General features: G+C 41.9%; 1 long non-coding RNA gene across 2 annotated transcripts; it reads right to left on the reverse strand.

The window, feature by feature from the left end:
* Positions 1 to 1365: 1365 nt before the first annotated feature.
* On the reverse strand, positions 1366 to 5292 carry LOC128910927 (uncharacterized). 2 transcript variants are annotated; one of them, XR_008466927.1, is made up of 2 exons: positions 5188 to 5292; positions 1366 to 4114 (listed from the first exon to the last, which is right to left on the reverse strand). It is a non-coding gene; the product is annotated as an uncharacterized LOC128910927 (long non-coding RNA). The 2 variants fall into 2 exon arrangements; XR_008466926.1 differs by having other exon boundaries at positions 1366 to 4209.
* Positions 5293 to 19248: the final 13956 nt, after the last annotated feature.

The raw sequence follows: 19248 nt of genomic DNA on the forward strand, positions 1-19248 counted from the left end.
GATTGATTGGACTCCACAGCCCTTTCATGTAGCATATCACTGTGGCCCTGCAAAGGTCAAGGTCCAGTGGCTTCAGAGAAATAAATAACAATTCTTGCAGCCAGGCACTCAAGGGGGAGACTAGTGTCCTGAGGTCTTGTCAGAAGCTTCACCGCACCCTGAAGCACAGCTGTCAGCCTGCTTCCCAACACATTTTTCGTTATTTCTTGTTACGAGGAAAACCTAGTACTCGTCTAATGTCTTAGCCTGTTCTTCAAAAGCAATTTTTAGACATGTACCAGTTTTAAATTCTAAGTGAAATGTTAAATTCCCCTTTACAAAGGGCCACCTGCAATGCAAACAGCTCTCTGTAGTGTAACCAGTCTCCAGCCTTCCCAGCCTGATTCCCACAGTGAGCAGCCCGTGTCTCCTGTCCTGCTGAATCTTCTCTGTGTGTGGTTTCATCCACAACACCCTCCTCCCACCGACTGGCTCCCTCTGGGCATTTACACACTCTGACACAGAAGATTACTGGAAGGGATTCCACCCTGCTGCAAGACAGCCTGCTTTCCCGCTTACCCTCACCTGCCCGAACTGGAAAATAATATCAGCGTTTTTCTTCAGGGAGCAAACACAGCAACACGCATCAACACTCCTAAGACACAAACGCTGAGGATGTGTATCATATTGACCTCATTTTAAACAGACAATTAAGCCACAATAGGTAGCCCAGACTTGTCAGTAACATGGCCCTGAAATATGTTTTGAGAAGATCTTGCAGGTTTAAATTGCATTCTGCTTTTCCGTAAGCACATTCAGCAAAGTCCAATTGATGCAGTACTGCATGACGAGAAGTGGGGCACGTAAGTCATATTCCTTGGTGAGCACAAACGCTGAGGTCTAACACTAAAGCAGAGGTCTTATCACTGAGAAATGTTTGCACAGCACTATAAATTTACATGGTGATTAATAAGCCCTGATAAGAGCATTGTGAGCACTTCTCATTGTCTCCATGCCCAACACTTTGTGCTAGCACCTTTTAGCGAATACCTCAAAGTACTCCAAAAACAGTAATGAAGTATAATGAATCTTAACTGATTCATCTGGAAAATTTAATCTTCCCTTTACAAAATGAGAAAAACTGAGGCAGAAAGAACGAAGTGAGCGAGTCGTGGCTGGGGTGCGCATCAGATTGGTACTCATTCCAGTCGAGGGGAATGTTACTGGAGTAACACAAATAGTCATCAAGGAAAAAAATGTAGCCTGATCTGATACTTCTAAGGATGAATTATGAATTGAGAAAACTCGCAAATTTTGCATTTATTTTATCTGTATTGGAAAGATACGTGTCATATATACAGAAAATCAAGACAACAAATTCAAGGGTTCTGACACACAATTTATTATGTACCTGGTGACCCAGAGTAACAAATCACAAGCACCCATAGCAAACATAAGGTAAAACTCAAAGGTTAATCACCTGGAAGTAGTTTGGACCAACAAGTTTTACCTCACACTAGGTGTGCTGCCATGCCTCAGTGGGTGACAGTCCTTACCCTCTGATGTACCTCTACCCTCAGCTCACAACCAGCCAGGCTCGGGCTGTTCACCTGCGTCAAGGCCAAACAGGCCATTTCAGCTTCTCTCTGGGTAAATGGCCTATCTCAAAAGCCATCGCAGCACTCGGGAATTCCACAGACATAATACCTATTTCTTCAGCGGGGTTGATCCCACTGCAGACAGGCAGGCTGCTAGCCACCATATAAGCATCACCAGTGGTTTCTATCTTTAGCGACAAAAAGAGCGCAGCTACTTATTGCATACTCTAGATGTGGAGTGCAGGGTGCAAATAAATTTGAACCTTAAATCTTGCAGTGGCTATTTTCCAAAATGTAAAGAAAAGAAGGATGACACCAAAATGTTTTGAAGTTACTGTATCAATGGTCTTTTACTGGACTAAATTGAAATTCTATTAAGTCTTTTTTTCCCAGGAGAGATCTTCAACCTCTTCACAACTTTCTTTGGCAGATGGGGAAACCATTTTTCTCCTCACACCCATGAATAGACTATAAAAATGCATTTGCTACTAACCTTCCTACTGAGTTATAACAGCAGAGGTCCATCTCCAAGGCCAGCAGAAGAGTCACGATGAAAGCTTTGCTATTCCATGACTATTTGCTCAATTGCCAGAAAATGCCAAACACCATGTGTTTTAAGGATGTTCTAGAAGAGGCTGTACAGGTCACTCAGGAGACTGACCACTTGAAGCGGGATGCTGAGAGAACACAAGTTGCAGCTCCACCAAGCAATAAGCTGCTCTCTCCAGTGAAGCTGGAAAGGAGGAGGAAAAGGGATAATTTCTATTGTGAGCACTGTTTCTTGCTCTCCATTTCCTTCATTTGGCCTGATTTGTTTTGTAAATAGGCAGAAGTTACTGAAAGCATTTTCCAAAACTTCAGTAGGAAACAGGGAAAGTGATGCATGGAGATCACTACCCATCATGCTGACCAATATTGCCCTCCTATTTCTTCCCCTGCTTCTGATATTCCTTTACATCCTCCGTTGGCTTTTGTTTCTTAATTTCAAGTATTAGAGCAACACTTTGATTAGCAACACATTTATATAGAGTGTCAGTCAATAACTCCAGGCAACACTGATGACAAGAGCTCATCTATCTTCCTTTTCTCTGCCACCAACTGCACCAGTCCCTCCAAACGATCAACATATTTTTCCAGTTTGCTCACCATGTTGTCCAAGATCTACTGTGCCTACTGGGGCATATACAACAAGGTCACGGTTGTTTATCGTCTGGTGCCAAGCAACGGAACATATAGTGTATCATTTCAGATTCCAGTAGTTTCCTCCTGGTGGCTGGATTTCACAGCAAGGGAGAGAATGACTTGTCTGTTCCATATTCCAGGTCTTTTCACGAGGTGCCATAGTCTGATCATGCTTGGGTCCTTCTACCACATATCTTTGCAGAATCTACATACGCGGCTAATTACTTAGTCATTTCTCACACCAGTTTAAAGGGGTAGCTTGCTGAGGGAAGAAATAATTTTGAAAGAAAATAATTTTCCCATCCTTCCCAAAAGGCCCAACACCGGCCTCACTGGAGCAGAATAAAGGTTCATCTAATTCAAAAGTCTCCCTCTGACAGTGACCACCAGCAGCTGCTTACAGAAAGTGCAAAAGCAACGGAACATGTACCCAGTGAATCTCTGTGTCCCCCGCAACAACTATTGGAACCTACCTATCTAACAAGACACAAGGCTGTGGGCTTGCATCCTGGCCGAATTCTATCATAGATTAATTATGTAATAAAATACTGAGATATTGAAAGGAATAAAACGCAGTTACCTGAGAGAAGGGGTTGCGGGGAGGGAAGATCAGGGTTATCTACTTTTTAGTAAGCACAACTGCAAAGGATAGGGCACTTTTTATATATTTTATCTTTTTATCTTATTTTGAGGCTTTTAATATGTAGCAAGCTTAATGGAACCTATTTTGCTTCAAGAAGAGACTAGACAAACATTTGAAATGAGCAGGGAGAGTATTGACCACAGATATCGAAAACCCGTGACGCCTGAAGCAACCACAGTCTGAATTTAAAAAAAGAGACTAGCTTACTATTTGCCTAATTAACATCACATCTGGTTTCAACTGGATATTAATTGCCCTCATTTCCTGCTTTAAACCACTGAAGATTGTCGTTGTGGGCTGTTCAGCAGCTACTATTTCCCATCTCTACAACAGCCGCGTTTGAGTGGTGAACAAACAATGCACATTTCACACGGTCTACAGAACACTTTTGATACCTGTCAAGAGAAAGGTACAACGTATTTGTGGCAGTAAGCCTTTCACAAGTGAGCAAAACTCACCCTTCATGGCTTGCTTCTCTTAACCACTTTTTCACAGAGAAGAAAATCAGTCTCTGCTCTGTATTTTCATCCCAACAAGCTCTTAACGTGGTGATGATCCTTGCATTCCACTTCTCCACACACTGGGATGGCTGTAGGGATGAGTCCTTGATTCTGTTGATAATCTCTGAACACAGCAAGCATGATTCATCACGATCCCAGGTCCTTGTACAGCTATTTTCATTTTAGTATTACTCGCATTTGATTGAAAATGTCTGTAACAAGAAAAGGGATGTGTCCTTCCCATAAAGGGTTTCAGCTCCCCACTTAAGAAAGCTTTCAGGGAACCAGAAGGAATCAGTGCCAGAACCTACACAAACATGAATATCAAATTAGGAGAAACTGTCTTTGAAATATGCAATGGACAAGAAGGTATGGTGTGAGTGCTTTAGATACACTGGAGAGAAATAATGGCCACAGTTGCTGAAACAACATAGAACTGCCAAGGAATTTTGCTGAGCTGCTTGAAATTTTGTGCATGGTGGAAGCTGGGGGGGGCTTGGAGTGGTGCATGTGTAGGTATTTTGGTAATAAGAGTTTACAACCAGTGACGGGATCTCCATCTAGCATTAGAAATCCAATGAAGGAATTACTAGTAAGCTTAGGTAAGTTCTATAATCTTGTACAATATTTATCAAAAGGTCAAAAATCCATACAAGTCTTCAAAGATTAAAGGTGACATCTTTAGTAAGCAGATACATTACTCTGACTATACTCATCTCATGCATTCTATGTTTCAATGCAAATAAAGTAAATATAGCTCCTTCAGGATGTAAATATGCACTTCCAAAAAAGATTGTACGAAAGATAGTTCAAAACAAGCAATGGAACAACCTGGCAACAATGGCTTCGGAAAACTTTGCTAGCTCTCTTCTCCATCCAGCAAACTTTCCCTCCTGGAGGAGCTCCTGTTCCCCTTCAGCCTACACAGTATCATGGTTCTGCTCTGGCTACATGGCATTGCCCCATCTACCTTCAGACATCTATCTGCCAGTGACTCAGGCCACTGGCTCATCTCAGTGCTGATGCCTAAATCCAGTGGTACCTAACAGACCCAGCTCACAGACCCAGACCTGATTTTGCTGCACAAAAAGAATGAAAAGAACAAGTAGGAAACAGAAATGCTAGGAAGGATATAACAGTGCCAATAGAAGTTTGTCCTCAGAATAACTTTAAGATCCTTTAGCCTAAAATAGATTAAAAAAAAGACAGGAGAAGGAAAAATGGAGCAGTCCTGAGGATGGGCTCTAGAAAAAGTGAACTTTACACCCCAACAACTAGAACTTACCACAAAACAAGGGCAGACTGGTTCAAGTAACCACAGGGGAAGAACGAGGTTAGACATTATGTCTGATCAACGACAGGACGACAGTTCTTTTGCTACAGGTCTGCCACTGCAGCTCTCTATTTGTGGTCAGATATTAAAAGCAGCACTGTGCCCCAGGGCGCTGTAACTCAGGCACCGAGCCCAGGTTTCCATCTCAAGAGTGAAATAAGATCCTCATTCCTTTGTAATTGTCACCTGAAGGTTGGGCATAATTTAATGAGAGACTGCCCAGTTGCTGGCATTTCTTAACATCTCATGGTTTATAAAAATATCAGGATTAAGATTTTCTTTTCTCGGTTATTTCTAGGTACAGAGAAGTGGAGCGAGGCATTATTGCAGCAAAACAGGACTAGTGCAGCAGCACGCTGTCAGTTTGCTTCGCCGTCATGTAATCTTTGGCAGCACGTCAGCACCTTTGCACCATTCTGGCAGCAGAGAGCAACTGTGGAGCTGGTTCGATCAGCGCTCGGGAGCCTGCGAGGTATGGAGCTGCCTGGGCTCGGCCAGCACTGCCGTCTTTGCCCTGGCTTTCCCGCAGAGGGTTTCAACCAAGGGGCTTCAAACCTGTGAAAATCAGCCTGAATGATTGCCTGGTGATGACTGTGAAGCCGGACCAGAGAACACCTTTGACGAGATTCGTCTGATCTCTGGACTAAATTGAAACTTGCTCACAAATCTACATGCCCTGACTTTCAGGGCTCCTAATTAATCAAGGAGGGTTCAACTTTATTTTGGTGACCAACTCCGGAAGACGCTAACTTTAACTTACGGCTTAATCCTTCTAAGCTTTAGTTCCCATCTCACACACGCATCCTTCCTTTTTTTTTTTTTTTTTTTTTCTTCAATGTGACTGTGCACACCACAAACTTCCGTTAGGTAACATTTATGAAAACTCACTGTCATCTTTGAAAAAAGCAGTACTTTCCTCACTCCCAACATACCTGACAGTTCAGTTCTTGCGACTCTTAAAAAAACTCGCTTGTGAGTGAAGCTTGGCAATATTCTTATGAAGTCCAGAAAGTGGCCTGTCTTTAGGAGGAAAGCCATCCAGCCAGCTGACAGAGGCCATTTATTTTGTTGAACCGCAGTTAGGTGCAGGCAGCTATTTAAGAATCCATTTCTGCTATCTTTTTTCTTTCATGTTTACTTTATTTTACAAATTGTGGGGGGGACACACCAAACTGCTTTGTCATCTAAAGCTCAACATCAAGAGTTTTTTAAAATGGAACGTTTTCTTCCCCACAGAAATTTCAGAAAGTGGGAGACAAGCTACAAATAAAAGAAAATATTTTGGAAAGGGGAAAAAAATACCAAAACCTGTTAAAATATAGTTCCTTCATGGAAAATCATCTTTATTTGAGTGAAGAATAACGATAGTGGAAAACTTCCAGCTACCTATAAAGTATGTTTTTCTAAAACATGCTCCTGTCTCCCAATTCATCAACGTGCACCGAGCCAGCAGTCCCTAGGAAGACAAGGCATTTAACACTTTAAAGTTGCAGATGAGAGGGATGCAGTCAGTCTCAGCTTCTCTCTGCCTTTGCTGCATGTTAAGCTGGACGTTCCCCCATTAGTTTATCCCTTTTTCCTTCTAGAAATCAATCACAATCTGCAGAGCAAGAGGATTCCAAACTGCACATTTTATCCTCCTCAGATTATTCAGGTGCAATAAAAGTAACCTGCTAATTACAGCCAGCCAAAGGACTGATATTTTACTGCAACTTTTTTTTTTGAGAAATATGTAACATATATAACGTATGTAACACCCCTGCTCACGTTGAAGCCAACAGGATCCAAGCCTGCCTGGGGAAGAAGTGATGCTAAATCACAGTTCAGGATCCAGTTACACCAAAGCCCTTCCACAAGCCATTGCGCAGACAACAGATCTACACCATGACATACTGTCTCAAATGTGGTACTTTCCAGGCTGGTGAAGAAGTGGCCATACCTCTTCTTCCATCAGCTGCCACCCTCTTCTGAGAAAGACCTTGTGGTATCTACTGGGGGTGATATGGCTGAGGCATCTGTGCTCCCTAAACGTTCTGCAGCTCCCAGCAAAACCCAGAGAAGGCATTAAAGCAGCTTTCAGGACAAGACGCTTTCCTGACCCTTATACTGCCTCTTTTGCTGTTCCTCTGGAACCAAGGGGGATTTTACCAGGACTTGGGACAAATGGATGAACTAACTACACCAGTTTTCAAAGGCACATTGTGCTTGTGCATGTTCAAAAGAAACAGAAAGCATATTCCAAGGGAGGGGAGCACCAAGAGCCTAGGATGTACAGCTCCTGTTCTCGTGCCACATCTCTCCCTTCTGCTCAGCAGCCTTTCTAAATGTGTTTTCTTTCTCCAGAGCAGCTGGGCTAATCAGCTTGGTCAAGGCACAACATTCATTCCCAGTTTTGGACTAAATCAGGGAACTCTTCACCAAATACTGTAGACTTGCCTAGCGTATTCCAGCAAGGTTTGTAATTCAATGGAAAAGACCCAGGACAGACAGACACCTGACAAATTTTGTCTGCTTATTAGTGGAGGGAAGGACAACAGACATTCAAAAATAATTTTCCTAGAATGCCAGGTAGGGGACAGCCTGCATATTGGCTGATGAACTGTCTGAACCACGTGGGACCGGCACCAAGCCAGTAATCAGTGGTGATGCTGCAGCTGGTCAGATTATAAAATCATTGCATCTTACTCAGCTTCCGCTGCCTGCCTGCCCTCGAGCAGTCCCTCTCCCTAACCCAGCAATCCCACGATGACCTGGAGTTAAAAGGCAAAAGAAAAGGTTATTCTGAGAACTGCCTAAGGTAAGTGGGTCATTTTGTCAGAACTGCCTGGACCCAAATTGGAGGTACTGATCTTAAACTCATTTAGTGACAGTTACCACAGTGCATTTGGCTATCACCTCAGAATACAGCTATCGCTGGTACGTGCTCACAAGTCCTGCAACTACCCCTCCAGGTACAACCAATGGTGGGTTGGTTATGGTCTGTTGGTTAACTCCCATTGTATACAACCAGGAAAAGCACTTCATTGAACGCTTACCAAACAAACGTATTTTATTGCAGTTTCAGATTCGCAGTAACTGCTCTTTGATCTCAAATGTCCTTCCTGTTATTTCACTTCTTTTTTTACAGATATAACCCCATGATTTAACATTTCCTTTACAGGCGTGTCATACAGCAGTACCGTATCATGCCGGTAGGCTGAGTAAGAACATACCTTAACCAACAAAAGGCAGCAGTCTCAAGATGCTGTCTGGGTTTGGTATTTACCAAATCATTTTCAGTTAAAAGTACATTTCATTTGCAGTAAATACATTCCAACTTTGTCACAAATGCAGCTGTGATTCCAGACCATAATAATTAATTGACAATCCATATCTAGAACTAGCTACTATCATTCTTCAAGCAGGAATGAACAAAAACATGCCTTGAAATTTCCTACATCACTCCTACATTGAATTTGTGATCCCTTAGTCCCTGGGGACTGAAAAACACACAAGGGTGCCTCAGATGCACTTTGGTTGGAGACAAATTTATTCAGGTATGTAAATCTGAGGAAACAACAAACTGGGAAAAGGAGGAGTCTTAATTAGAATATCATATTAGGTGAATGCTGTAAAGCAGGGAGCACAATGTCAAAGCTCTTCCTCTGAAGACAGTGAGCTGCAAAAGGGCTGTCCCTTCAAGCCTTTCCTAAACCTCTTCCAAACAATCTAAATACTTAGTAGATTCCCCAGGAGAGCCAAGGGTGACCAGGAACACAAGTTCCTAGGCTTTGAGCACACTACTGTCCTGAAAACCAGAAACGGTGCCCCTCCTCTGGCATGCAATTAGTGACTCCAGCATTTAATCCAACCAATCCCCTGGAAAAGACTAGAAATTAAGGTCAGCTCAGTGGTGACCTCAGTCACCAGGTGACTGAGGTGACCTGAGACCTCAGTGGTGATCTCATAAAATTATGAGAATTTTAATGCATTACTTTATTTGTTGATTTTCTCCAATTGACCGACAAAAATGTTAAGTTAGTCTCACCGCACTGCTGCATATTTAAAACTGTTAGACAACAAAGACAAGTTTCCCATTTAGCAGATCTGTTTAACTTCCAGCATATCTGAAGACTGCAGATTAAAATGATGATTGCAAGTGTGAGGGGGAAGTGAAGAAGCACACACAGTCATTTCCCTTCCCGTTTGTCACAGAGCAAACAGAGCTACTGATCAGTGCTAATATTATGCAAACTGAATTTGTCACCACATAACAAACACCTATGTACAGAATTTAACCACAGGTGTGTCCCTGGAAAGCCCACTGGGCTGTAATTGAGTAGATAAACATGTATTGCTTGCTGAATATCCATCCGTTGGCTGATGATCGGTTAAAGATCTTGTGGTGATGGAAAATTAAGCACTTTCTGGCAGCTGGAAACTGCCACCAATATTCTACCCATTATTGACTCCTTAAAGTAAACCACTTGGAGGTAATACAAGAAAGGACTGCTTTTTATGCAAAAAGATTGCCAACTGCAGGTTTCTCTTTGTTGTACAGAAAAATAACTTCTTGCAGAATATCAAATCAAATTATCAAGTGATAGAAAAATCCCTGTGAAAAGCATTTCCTTGAGTGATGGTGGGTAGCAACCTAAACCAGCACACAAACATTTGCAAACAAGACATCAGTGACAAGACAACACAAGAAACAGCTTCGTTCATCCTCTCTTCTTCTCTCTCCTCTCCTTTTGTGGAGGAAAACTCATTTTAAGAAACATATATTTTACTAAAAAGATGTAAAATATTTATAAAAACACCTTATTTTTTCTGGCAATCTTGTGTTAAAAGCCCAGAGCTTCATCCATGTCTTGGAATTTAGCAGCTTCCAGTTACACAAGAGAGCATTTTCCCATTTTTTAAAAATGGAAGAGGATATTTCTCCCTGTTTCAAAACTGTGGGACTATTCAGGACAAAGTCAATTCCCCATTTTTTTCCCCAAATTTCTGAGTGAGTTAGAATTTTCCAATGGGGAAAAGAAACAGTAACAAGAACAAAGTTCCCCTCCCTCCCACTGCTCAAGGAAAATATCCCAGTTTTCATGCCCAGAACTAGTGACAATATCTTTCAAAGCCCAGCACCTGAGAGTCCAGGAGTAACTGCTGTCCCCAGAGCTTTCCCAAGGAAGAGACACATGTACAGGCTTTATTTCTATTACTCCAGTGTCTGGAGAATGCGGGTGGGTGGGGAGACCCCCTCATTACAGTGGGCATTAACCAGTGCTGATAAGCAGGGATGGTCTGAGCCCTACACAAACAGGTGAGTCACGGTTGGTAGCAGAACAGTGTGTCCTGGAAAAGCCCCGGAGGACTGGTGTGGGCTCCTTTCCTGCTCCACTCTGGAAATCAGCAGCCTGGCAGGTAGGCACACTTCACCCAACACTCTTCATATGCCCAACCCTACCGTCGACCGTCTCTTTCACCACAAACCCCCACCATTACGGCAGTTAATAAAATGCAGTTTCTGCCTTCTCCTTTTCCATTAATTCATTCTCACCTGGCTCTAAACAGCCTGGTAGGTGGAGGAGGAGAGTTTTCTGCCTTCTTTCCAATCTTTTGCTTTTATATATATTTTCTGCCTTGTATCACTGTTTGTGCACTTCAGGAAGGACAGAAAGTTACTGTTCTGATTAGCACTGTCCTGTTGAAGTACTGAATGTGCAGTCATGTCATGTCATGTCATGCGTGGGAGTGACTTAGGTCAGAGTTTATTATATTCCTAGTTTCATATGTGAACGCTTTTCTCCTCCCCTCCCCCCAGGTAAGAGCAAAATGCTTAATCTACAGTAAGTAGAGCAAAGTCCTCCTCCTGCACAGTTAGGATGCCCCAAGCAAAGGGGAAAGCAGCACATGCTATCAGTATGGTCTTGGGGCCAAGTACAATGCCAACAAGTAGTCTGTCAAAAGATCATTTATTTGCGTATAATCTACCTAGCTAGACTCCATGCCATGTGCTGCAATATAGAATTATATGTCTTTTTAAGATAACATCACAGAAGACAATATATATGTATTGTCAAAACGATGCAACAATGAGTTTGGAAACTACCTTCAGTGATCACAGCTTCCATAAATCATGCACTTGCAAGATGCACACAGCAGATTCCTGCAGAGCTCAGATGCAGACTGCTATGAAATCACCCTGAGTACAGACATTGTAATCAGAGATACTCCAACAACTGGATCAGGTATCCATTTAGAGTCAGAGTTTTGGATGAATTGTGTTTTTAAGCTACTGGTTATTCTAGATGGAGGTGCCATTTGTCTCTGTGTCATAGTGTTCGGCACACCGTAATCCTTGCTGAGTGTTCTGACTTGCACTACACTACTGAAGCGTTTAACAGAATGAAGTCCATGAAAGAAATTGCGACGAGGACGGCTGCAGTATTAGTCACAATGGCAGTTTTCCATATTCACTAACAGCACAGTACCTGAGCTGCATTCTAGCACGGAGAGGAACATTGCCTGTTTATAAAGCCCCACAGGCTTTCTGCCAGAGCGAGTAAGAAATATAAATCATCCTGTAAACAGCTAACAGAAGGACGGAGTCCACAGAGTTTTGGAAATGCTACAGTCTTCGGAAACCACGTATATCCTAAAAAACTGACAGCCTTTGACCAACTGTTTATTACACACTTGAATATTAACCATAACAAACTAGGAAGCATTTATTTCGTGTTAAAACCTAAATATGCACTCAGGAAATAATCACCACTTGCAACACCATTCCATTTCTATATCCCATAATATAAGAGAAAAATGCTCTGCATTACAATCCTTTCTTACCTTAGCACCGCACTTTCTTACCTTCCTAGGTAAGAAAGGCGAAGAGTAAAGTTCTGATAAAGCCAAGCTTATTTGTACTTAATTTTGCTCCTTTAATGCATTCCTGCTGACACTTTGCAAGAATACCACCCACAGATTCAACAGGCAAAGGAAAACTGTATTTAAAATGAAACTTACGTCTAGCAGCAGATGATAGGTACTTGACATTTTCCTGGTGAAGGGTTCCATCTTTTGTGTTGTGTCTGAGCTTAGCAGCAATGGCTTAATCCTACACAGCGACTTCAGGTGAGCTTCCAAGTAATATGGCAGAGCTCGAGTCAGAGGATGTTTATAAAGTACTTCCAATCGCTGTAGAGGAGACAAAATTTTGACAGAAGCGTCAGAGAAGGGCATTTTCCAGCTTTGCTGCCTGGTCATACCCAAATATAGGGATATTTCAGTCATAAGGCCAAAAAAAGCACCCTAAAGATGGCGACAAGAAGATGGCCTTTTATTTTCTGTCAGAAAATAGAAGGCAAAAGTTATTCTGATATGCAACTCTGAATTGTTCTATAGTCTTCACTAATCACCACTGCCATTGGCTTCTGCTTTTCATCTCATAGGTCACTTTGGCTTTATTCGTCCCCCACAGATTTCAGATGTTTTCATATTTTATAGTACCATAATCAAATTCCAAGTGAAATCTTAGGCTATAATCCTCTACAGTTACCATAAAGCTGAAAAATTACCAAACCTGGCACAGATCACAAAATCTGTGATTTTGTATTTTTCAGGACAAATTCATACCCAGGGTAAATTCATTGATCCAAGTATTTCCCCAGCTCTTCAGTTAAGCTCTTCAATAATTTGGAGCAAACTAAACTGTAAAGATTAGAGCCCAGATTTTGGAGACTTCCATATGTGTGGTATTACTAGATTTCAAATATTCTTCAAAACCTCAACTCCAGATACTTTCTCCTTGAGAAAACCTTGTAAGGCTGATTTTTAACAGCTTTATGTCCTTGACGCTATCGTAACTGAAGTTAACTGAGTACGGTCTACTGAGTACATTGGGAAGTACCCAGCCAACAAATGCAGTTCAGAAGCATGTTAAATTTTAATTTTTTACAGTTATGGCATAAAAGAACAAAATTAGAGAGAAGGAGGATTTCCTGGTTTATCTCCATTTTTATCTGCAAGTACATGGTTCAAACCCCACTTTTCTCAGGAGTGTGCGGTACTGGAGATGATCATTTCTCCAACTGCTGACACATAATGGTCAAACCCCCTTTCTCTCTACTCTCCACCCCCAAAATTGCCTTCAGATTTCAATGTAAAGTTCTGACACATCAGCTCCAAAAACTATGAGCAATTTGCAGATTGCTATTGGTCTGCTGAAATGGCTGTTCCATCAGAGTTGCTATTAGACTCACAAATAGCGCTGCCAAATCATTGTTAGCGTCACAGTAGAGTTGAGCGCCCATGTTACTAGTTCACATGATGGGCTCTAATCTCAGGGAAGACCAGGGGAAGAAAACTTTTCACTGCTTTTCTGAGCATTTTGTAACAAAACCCAGAGATCCAATAATCTTTATATTAAGAAGATAATCCATACTCGCAACTCCAGCTGCTATGGAGGAGGAGAACTCCTTGTCCAGAGAGTGATTTTGTCAGTAAAAAGCTGTCCCATAGACTGTCCGCCTCTCCACCGCTCATGAAAGAAAGTCTGCCAGCCACCCATATACACAGATCAACCACCAAAGCTTGCTTTTAAACCCTGTGGCTCAATTATCTAGCGGCATTCTTGTACCTTCAGCAACAAAAGTGAGCCAATGTCTTCAGCTGTTAGGAAAGTGAAATTGCTCATGCCACTTTATTCCCTCTGGCAGGGCTGAGGTTTACTGCTGTTATCCTTGGCGAGGATACAGCAAAGGAAATTCACTCCAGAGCAGCATATAATAAGAGCAATGTTTGGGGGCTTCTCAGACTTAAAGACACTTCGCTGGTTCACACAGGCGAAGTCTAAACACTGCAATTTTATTCAGTGATTTACGCACTCTACATTTTCACCTACTGAGCAGTGTTATGTCCAATGAAACAGCCTGTCTTTTTCATCGTAACATCTCCTTCAGCATTTTTTCCCGCCCTTTAGATAGTAGGAAATACAATTACTTTCCTATTTTGAAATCAAGAACAAATGGATGTTTTCCTTACCATGATGCTGTCATGAGGATTTTCACACACCACCCATTAAGCTCTAGAAAAAGCTATAGTAATGTTTTTTTCCCAGATCTCAAACCCACATATACTTGTCTAACTTCCTGTATCAAAACATTGCTGATCTTTATATTATTCGAATACCTAGACCAAAGACCAAATTTCAGTGGTTTTCACCTGATATTCACACTGGTAGGGACCATATTGAAACTGAAGAGTATGTGTTACCTAAGTAACTCTTATGAAATCAGCAATAGATCATTTTTTTTCCTATAATGTGTCTCTGAATCAAGATTTATATCCGGTAATTTAAAGGGGACGAACAAGCTTTGCCCTTAAGTAGTTTGAAGATTAAGATTTAAGATTTAAAAAAAAAAAAAATTTTAAAAAAATCATTTGTCTTGGGAAAAGAAGGTCAGTAAGAAAAAAAAAGTAATCGAGCAAACAAAAATGTTGCAAGATGAAAGCTAACACTCTTTCACAGAAGTATGTCATGCTGTTTGCACCAGCCCTGTGACGGCACAGAGAATTGCATATTGCTCCCTGCAACCTGAGCAAGAGCCCAGCAAGGTAGACAGGAGCAGAAACAGCAGAAACAGCTGCATCATTTGCTCTTGGACTTTCTCTATCTGGACTTAGTAGAAAGGCTCAATAAAACACTACAGCGAGATCCCTCCAAGCATAGAGCCACACTGTTAAAGAATAACAATCTCTGCAGTAAGAGGCAGCTGCTCAAGTTTCAGGCCATGGAAACTGGGGAAGAATGGAGAGGGACTTCCCCAAGCCCCCAGTAGAAATCCATGTAACTGGCAGCCACTTAAATGCATTGTCTTAAGATGACTGAAACCAACAATCACAGGGGCTCTCTGGATGAAAAAGGTTATTTACTTCTTCAATTTTAAACTCTATGTTAACTCTGGGCATTGAACCTCCGTTAGAAAAGTTTCAATGTCTGAAAAGCATATGGAAACTCTCTACTGTAAAAGTGGCTTCATTGAGAAAATCCTTTTCCAAATCATTGCAATTTAATGGGAAAAAATCCATTGCAGACTGAAATTCTTCTTCACCATATAGGTCTATGAAAAATTTACCCCATTTGCTACAGATCTTTGAAGCCATGCTTGAGGTGATCTTGTAATCACATAAAACATATCACTAACAGACTAGAAAACCAGTTGTCAGGCAGTTTCCCATTAAAGCAGTTTTCGGGTTTGTAAGCTTGTGGGCAGGCTGGGTAAATCACTAAGGTGAATGCACTGCATAAAAACAAGTTATTATTACGTGAGGGTGTAGCTGTCACAGTATAAAAGATGGTTGAGTAAGCAGATTGAGTAGCAAAGAGAAGCTAACAGCAGCGCTAAGGAGATTACAGAAACAACAGCTGGTACTCTACTGAAAGAGGTGAGTGACTGGAGACAAAAAACCTAAGTAAAAAAATGTTGCTTGCTTTGTTCACTTCTTGGGCAAAGGTGCTTAGCTGATGTTAACAACTCCCTGTTGCCACAGAATTAAGAGTTCAATGATATTGTTGATCTCTTCTGCTCTCTCCTGTGACACAATGTACATTCTGGTCTTTCGTAGTAAGCTCATTAAAAGATGCTAGGAGAGTTTTATGGTTTTATGTATGAGGAGTGTCTTCTCTAGACTATCTAGTTCCACATACCAGTGTTGAGTAACAGCTACTATATAATCCCTTGCTTTGTGCGTCTGCACTTTGGGGCTGGAGATGGGAAAAAGAAAGGGGATGGAGAAGGGAAAAGAAAAAATTTGAAGTTCCTAAATCTTATGACAACTATTTTATACGTGGAAACCTGTGAGATAATGAATCAATGTATACTGATATGTATTTCTGAAGAGCACGTGGACTTACTACAAGACTGGAAGAAAGCAAATAGCACTGCAACCCTCAAGAAAAACAGGAGGATCCCAGCAACAGCACAGATGCTATTTTTTCTAACCAATGAAGCAGTACCAAGGAATATAAACCACATCAGTGACTACAGAGAACTAAGTGAAGCCATCAACTATACTGCCTGGATACACCTTCCCAAACATCATAGGTTTGGGTTGGTTTTTTTTTCTTTGTTGTTTTCGTTGCTTTTTTTTTTAAACAAACATGGATTACAAAATTTGGAGATAAAGGGAATGCAAATGACATGAAATCTAGCTGAGTGTTACAGAAGTGTTTCTTAATGTGTCTCCTTGCAAAAACTTAATTAAAAAAATAATTTAAAAGCACCAGCATGCACCACTTTTGAATTAAATAGAAGAGAAGAGAAGTAAAGAGTCATCGTTTCCAACACTTGGGAGAATCTCCAGAGTGCTGGGTTCTCCTCCAGCTTTGTTGGGAGGCTGAAGTCAAACACCTTCTACATTAGTTCCTGCTCTACCTTTGAATATGGGACCCTCTCCTTACATTTGGTCAACAAGCTGGGATCTGGATATATTATTCTAATACGAAATAATTAATGGTATTACTTACACCAAAGGTATTACAATAATATGTGGGTGTTTAAAATGAAGTATGGTATGTGACTGCATATCAGGAGGAAGTCTTGCAATGACCTGTGCTCCACACCATGTGCTGAAACATGAGTAAGCTTGGGATCTCAGCACCCAGAAGAGGACAACAAAGGGTGTTACCACAGAACAAGTCTTTTTCGTGGAGCAAACACAGCATATGGAGCTAATACTGCTTACTACGTCCAGGCAGTTTTTAGTCTTTACAAAGTGACTGAACAGGTTAACACTGTTCACACGTTCCTCTGTTTGATTCAGAGGTATCTGCCAAATACTCACATAATTAATGATCCATTTCTCAGTGATGATGCTGATTTGACATTTACAGAATTTATAGCATTTATTACATTCTCCTGCAATCAGAGGGACAGATTGCATTGTATGATACAGACGTGGGCCCTGCTTGGATGCTGTAATTGCTTCAAGGAAGGTTTGAAGTTGGATGTTATCGGCTATAGACAGAGATGTGGTGTTGTGGGAGTATTTTCTGGTGTTTGCCTTCCTATTGCATACTTCTACCAGGAAGCACCTTCTTTGGATTGCAGCAGAGTGAGTCAAAATGCTGTGACTGCAGTCATAGCGATTTCATTTAAAGCTACAGCAGACTGTCAGAGAAGCACAGTCTTGGGGCAAACCATACTATGGCAGGTGGCGTGTTTGAAAGGTTAAGAAAGGAGCAGGCTGTGTGCCAAAGAAGAGGCAACGCTCAGGAGCTCCAAGTGGCCTCAAAGACAGTATCATCCCATGGTATAGAGATTAATCTTGGCAGTGCACACTGTGGTGTGGATGAAATAGCCGCCTCAGGCTTAGGGCAGCATGAGCTGGTGCCTGAAGTGCCACGCCAGGGTGTACAAGACTGGGGCTGGAGACAGTCTGCTTCTGACTGGTTAAAGTATTTCCCAGATTTGTATCAACCGTGACAAGTCGTATTGCAAAACACACAAGCCCAGCTGGAAAGTGCCAAGACGTTGTGCTTCAGCATTCCAGGAAAAAAGAAAGAAAGAAAAAAAAGGAATTCTGCTCAGCTTAAACTGTCCTCTTGCTTTTTAAGGTTTGGAAGATCCTCAAAGCGAAAGAGAGCTCAGTCAGCTTTCCCAAACTCCTACAGACAAAAGAAAACCCCTTTACAACCAGCTCTAACACTGGTATCTTCTAGAAAGTACTTTGTAGGAAACACCCTGAACAGAAATCAGCTCCTCATAAGCGAAAATGATCGAGCTGACTGCAAAAAGCCTTTGGCAGCAACCACTGAGGGCTCAAGAGCTCAGTACAGCTGAAGAGCACTACTTGCTGTCAAGTGCTTTCCCTTCTGTCATTTGTTATAAATAACAGACAAATAAGCCCTCTTCCCTCCCTCTTCTAACAGAAAATACCAACTTCACAGCACAAGCAATATGCTTCAAGACATGGCACAAGCACAAAGCAATCCACATCAAAGGCAGGTCTCACCACAAGCGGATGAGAAGTCACAGGAGCACCATGTTAACACTCTGTTAACTGACACAAAAAACTCACACAGAAGCAGCAATCCTCAACCTCCTCCCCACCCCAAATTTCACAGCTTGTTGTCACAAATTCTCATGTCATTTTAGCAACTACCGGCAGGAGCATGGGGTGACACTAGAATTTCAGGGTTTTTTACTGAGGGAGAAAGTGTTTGAGTATCATGTCCTAAGACACACACACTGCAATAACCTGTGAGCTCAGAGGCAGAAGAAACATGTCAGAGGGGATGGAGGTCACTGATAGAATCCTCCTGTCTCCTCAGAGCAATGCATTCCTCCAGAAAAGCCTGGAAAAGGAACACAGCAGGCAAACTGGGTCTTACTAAGGATGAGAGATGCAAGCCTGAGTCAGATATTAGGCAAAACCTTCTCCTGTTCCACCACTTCCCACTGAAATTGGGAAGACGTTGGTCCAAGCACTATTCTCAATAAAAAAACCAAAACAAAACAAAACAAAAAAACCCCAGAATGACAGGACTGGGGAGAAGGAAAAAAAAAAGCAAACCACAGAAACACATACTCCACCTCAGCTGCATTGAACCGTCTGGCCCAAAAGGGCTGGAACATTCTCCTGCTGAACCTTACAGGTGAAGGCATTAAGAGACTTGGCATCACCAACACCATCAGCATAAACAAAAGCCGGGATAAAGTTACCCAAGGACGACTGGTCTGAAATGACTGTTGATGGCAATCTGGATAGCTGAGCCCAGCTTCTGCTGCCAGGTGGGCAGGATGCATTCCAAGGTGCCTGGAATGCCACAACAAGCTCAAAGGTGTCTGGCCCATTTACCAAGGCCTTGGGCAAGATTCAGCAGAGCAAGAACCACTGCAGCACTGTAAGAGACAGGGGTCCTTCCTTGGTACTGAAGAGCACACTGAGACCACGGTGTCACCAAGTGGCAGTACATCTGAACTTCAGACACTACGTTTTCCTCTTATTCTTCTTTTTATTCTGCTGGCTCCAACT

This window comes from Rissa tridactyla, chromosome 6, assembly GCF_028500815.1.
Source record: "Rissa tridactyla isolate bRisTri1 chromosome 6, bRisTri1.patW.cur.20221130, whole genome shotgun sequence".
NCBI lineage: Eukaryota > Metazoa > Chordata > Aves > Charadriiformes > Laridae > Rissa > Rissa tridactyla.